Source organism: Vicia villosa, linkage group LG3 (assembly GCF_029867415.1).
Source record: "Vicia villosa cultivar HV-30 ecotype Madison, WI linkage group LG3, Vvil1.0, whole genome shotgun sequence".
NCBI classification, from domain to species: Eukaryota; Viridiplantae; Streptophyta; class Magnoliopsida; order Fabales; family Fabaceae; genus Vicia; species Vicia villosa.
The window spans coordinates 115585642-115590888 of NC_081182.1; positions in this window are offsets into that span (position 1 = coordinate 115585642).

A 5247-nucleotide genomic window follows, 5' to 3' on the forward strand; every position below is an offset into this window, starting at 1 on the left:
TAAATTATTTTTTAGTAAAATCTGGGTATCGTAACCCTCGGTTATTTGAGAAATCAATGGAATAAAAAATTTAATAATTAACTAAAATCTCAATTAAAAGGAAAGGTGACACTTTTAAAGAAATTAAAACAAAAATTGTAAATATTGAGATTCGAAGTATGTGTCCGGAATTAGTTTATCCCTCGATTATATATTAAAACTAAGGGAATAGATGGTACTTTTAATGAAAAATAATGTAGCACATCCATGAATTATATCTCAATTTTTTATTGGATAAGGTGTAAGAATTATCATAAAATATATATATATATATATATATATATATATATATATATATATATATATATATATATATATATATATATATATATATATATATATATATATATATATATATATATATATATATATATATAGTCAAGCTTGTAAAAAGATATCCATTAAAATTTTGATTTTTGGTTGCCTTGGAGGGGCTAAGAAAAAATTGTCAGAATGGAACTATTTTTAACTTTTCACATTTTGGGAGACCTTTATTGTTAGCAAAATTTAAAGTATCGAGATCAAAAGAACTTCCCAAACGAGTTTTACTAATATGGTAAGCAATGACTAGCAATATAATTTATATGTTTAATTTATTTACATGTAGGGATGTAATTGGTTCGGTTTAGATCGATTTTTAGATAAAAAAAGTCTGAACCAATGATATTTTTATCGATTTGGGTTTTAATATTTTCAAAAATAAAACTGAATCAAACTAATCGATTTGGTTCGGTTAATCAGTTTATAATATTTTTAAAATTAAATTCATCAGTGTATTCTCCAAGATTGTGTTTTTCAGTGTATTTTATGTTATTATTTTTTAAAATAATACATTTCAGGTTATTTATTTTATACTTTATTTTCTCAAAGTTTGGTTATGTTGATCGATTTATAATATTTTTATAAAAAATTATATTCATCATTGTATTCTCTACGATCGTGTTTTTCAGTGTATTTTATATTATTATTTTTTAAAATATATATTTTATATTATTTATTTCATACTCTATTTTTTCAAACAAATTACAAGTTGTTCTTAATCCGTACGAAACAGTGACATGATTTCCATTACATCATGAAATAAGTTCACTATCAAATATAAAAGTTGACACTTGACAATAGAAGGTTGGGAAGGGATTTGAAAGTTTAACAAATAGAACACAAAAAACACACATCAATTAACATGTTTTACGACTCAAACACACATCAAAACTATTTTCTAACAAGACTATGTGGAATTTTGTTGAAGAAGAAGAAACAAAATAGGTAAAAAAAATGACAATTAACAAAGATAACTTGAACATGAAGAAAGAGACCATAACATATGTGAATGAAGGTAGAGAGAGCAACAGTTTCGGTGAGCAACGAGAGCAGTAGTTTAGTGAAAGCGAATTTTTGTGACTTATGATTTCTATTTTCTATGTTTTTGAGTTATGTTCTAGATGCGTATTTTGTTGAAAGGAAGTGTAAACAAAGATGGAGAATGGTTGGACCGATATAAAATTTGAGTTTAATGATGGGTGAAATAAAAGATTAAGAGTGTAATTATATTCATTGGTTCAATTCATCGGTTTAACAGTTCATAAAAACTAAAACCGAGAACCAAACCAAACCACATTGATTTTCATTGATCCGGTTCGGTAATAGAATCGAACCAAAAACAATTAATTTTATTTTAATTTGGTTTGAATCGTTGATTTAATTAATTTTTCCTGATCCATTTATACCCGTATTTACATGTTTTAGACGTTTACTTTTAGAAAACATTGCAATTTTATTTTTAATTCAAGAAAGATCAACCTTCAATTCAAGATTTAAATTAATAATGAATTTATATGTTGATCAATTTCAATATCTAAGATAAATTAATGTGGATGGGCTAGTTTTTTTTATCTATAAATTTTGTTTAGAAATTTGAACGGAGGAAAAGAGATGAGAGAATTTTGAGACAGAAAAGATTGAAGGATTTCTATTGGGAGAATTTTGAAGGATTTTTTTTATTTATAATATAAAATTCTCTTTAATTTGAATTAACTCAAAATTTATGTTTAAGAAGAGTTTTGAAGGGTGTAAATAAATTGTTAAATATAATATTTTAAAAATTAAAAATATATACCTTTTAATATATATACAAAATTATTCTTTTAAAAAATGTTTAAAAAATGGGTAATTGAAAAAAAAACTGAATTTTTGTTTTAAGGGCAATGTTAAAAAACCACTTATAAAAAATTTATATTGAAAATAAAAAATTAAATTTATATTTTTATTAAAATCAGTACACAATTTTCAAAATATTCTTCTTTAATTGATTTTTAACTTGTGCCCTATGAGCACAAATTAACATTACCCTTAAAATATTTCTAAAATTTTTCAAAAAAAAATTTCTTCAAATCTCTTCCAAATTCTCAAACAAAAATTTAATGTAAAATGAAAATAAATAAATAAAAAATAAATACTTTAAGCGTGATAAATTGAGAAATTGATTAGTTAGAGAGATAGACACAAAGACATCAAATAAGATAGGCCATTAAATCCCATATTTGCCGTTGTCTTAAGAATAATAATAATATATATAGACAATATATCAGGTACGAAAAATATAATTTAAACGTAGAGATTATTGAACTTTTAAATACATTTTAATTTGTTGGAAAATTTAATCTAGAATAGTAGTTATCCTACGAAGAATCCACTGTCTTCATTCGAAGTGCCGCGCACTCATGAATCCTCTTACCTTCAAGAGAATGGAGAAATGTTCACAAAACAATAGTATCTCAGTTAGGTCTTCAGATTTTTTCTATTAAATAATGTCATTATCATATAGAATAATAGAAAGCATGGGAGTTAGTTAATTCTCAACTTTCCACTTTCCCACTTCGAATTAATAATTAACTAAAATCCCTCATAATCTTTATGTCACCATGGATTTGATTCTAAAGGATTGTTATGCATTTGGAGATTCAGAGAATTTAGATTGAATCTAATGCATGCTACATCGAGTTGCACCTACTTTGGAAATTAACAAATGTCTAACTCTATAGTATAAAATTGATGTGTATAGTAAAGATTTCTCTTACTTATAAATTGATATCATTTACTAAAATATCCTTATTTATTATAGGTAGTAGAGTATTTGAAAAACGTGAAAGTTACTAAATAGGGATATATTAGTAGAAAAAAATAATAAATGTTGTATTGACATTCTAAAGAGACATTTATTTTGATACATAGAAAAAATACAAATGAGATATTTATTATGAAGCGGAGAGAGAGTAATATGGAGAATCATCTCTTTAAATAGTAACTATAATCCAACTAAAAAGTCTAATAGAGTTTTGACAAAAATCAACTTAATGAAAAAATAGAAGATCAATCTTCTTCGATAAAATCAAATCTGAAACATTCATAGAATTAAATCCAATTAAATTTTTTCAAATATATTTAAGATTTAACAAAATATTTACTAAATTGATTCAGAGTAAAAAGCTTTTTTGAATGGCACATTATAATGAAATCTTTCAATGAACTAAAAGAATCATATTTAAATGCTGGAGCGATATTCAAATTGACACATTAGCACGTGTTAGAGTGAAACAGAGACAAACTATCAGACGCAATGTCAAGACTGAAGGATAGAAAAACACTTAGAAAGGGGGGGGGGGGGTTGAATAAGTGTAGTTTTAAAACTTGTAAGATAAAAACAATTTGCACAATGATTTTTATCCTGGTTCGTTGTTAACTAAACTACTCCAGTCCACCCCCTTGGAGTGATTTACCTCACCTGAGGATTTAATCCACTAATCACACTTGATTACAATGGTTTTCCACTTAGACAACTGCTAAGTCTTCTAGAGTATCCTGACCACAACCTGATCACTCTAGGAACAAACTGCTTAGACAACTTCTAAGACTTGCTAGAGTATACTGATCAACAACCTGATCACTCTAGTTCTTACAACTTAATGTAAACAAATTCTTTTAAGAGTTACAATGCTTCTTATAAAGCTATTATCACAACTGTGATTTTCTCTTAAGTTTAAGCTTAAATCTCACTAAGATATTACAACAGCAATGTAGTGAGCTTGATGATGAAGTTTGAGAGCTTTTGAATCTGACAGCGTTTCTGTATAATGCGCAAGTGTTGTCTTTAGCTTCTCATCAGAACTTCATATTTATAGGCACTTAAGAAGATGACCGTTGGGAGCATTTAATGCTTTGCGTATTCCGTACAGCATTGCATTTAATGTTTCACTCTTTTGTCAACTACCTCGAGCCTTGTTTTCGCTGTGTCTACTAACGTTGCCTTTAATAGCTTCTAACGTTCCTTTTGTCAGTCAGAGTAGCCTGCCAGTCTAGTACTTGCTTCTGATCTGATGTTTGTGTAAACAACGTTTGAATGTCATCAGAGTCAAACAGCTTGGTGCAGAGCATCTTCTTGTCTTCTGACCTTGAAGTGCTTCTGAGCGTGATACCGTGAGAACTTCAGTGCTTCTGATTCTGATCTCAAGTTCTTCTGATGCTTCCATAGACCCATGTTCTGATTCTGCTTGACCATCTTCTGATGTCTTGCCAGACCATGTTCTGATGTTGCATGCTGAACCTTCTGAGGCAGTGCTTCTTGCGCTGATTTTGTGCATACTCTTTATATAATTCATGAAACGGAAATTGCATAGTATTAGAGTACCACATTATCTCATACAAAATTCATATACTTGTTATCATCAAAACTAAGAATATTGATCAGAACAAATCTTGTTCTAACAAAGACATCTTTCTTAATAAATTTTCCACAAAAATTAGTCACTCAAATATAATAAAATTATCCAACTATTTTGTTGTGATTCCAACAAGATAAAGTAGGATAGATGATAATGGCAATAAAAAATATCCATCTTAAGCAAATAAATATTTAAACTAACAAAAAGATAGAATTTATGTGTACAGAAAACCATTAATCAATATAAAGAGCAAAAATAAAAATAATATATGATTCACACACCAATAATATTTACCCAATCTGGGTCATAGATTGGGGTCTAGGACCTGGATTTGGTACTAGGTCATAGATTGGGGTCTAGGACCTGGATTGAGTACTGCCCTCTGATTTCATTAGGAATTTTGTGTAAGTACAGATTACGCCTAAGAGGGGGTGAATTAGGACCAATAAAAATTTTGGTTTTTAGAAACAAGTATGTTCTTAATTTTCTG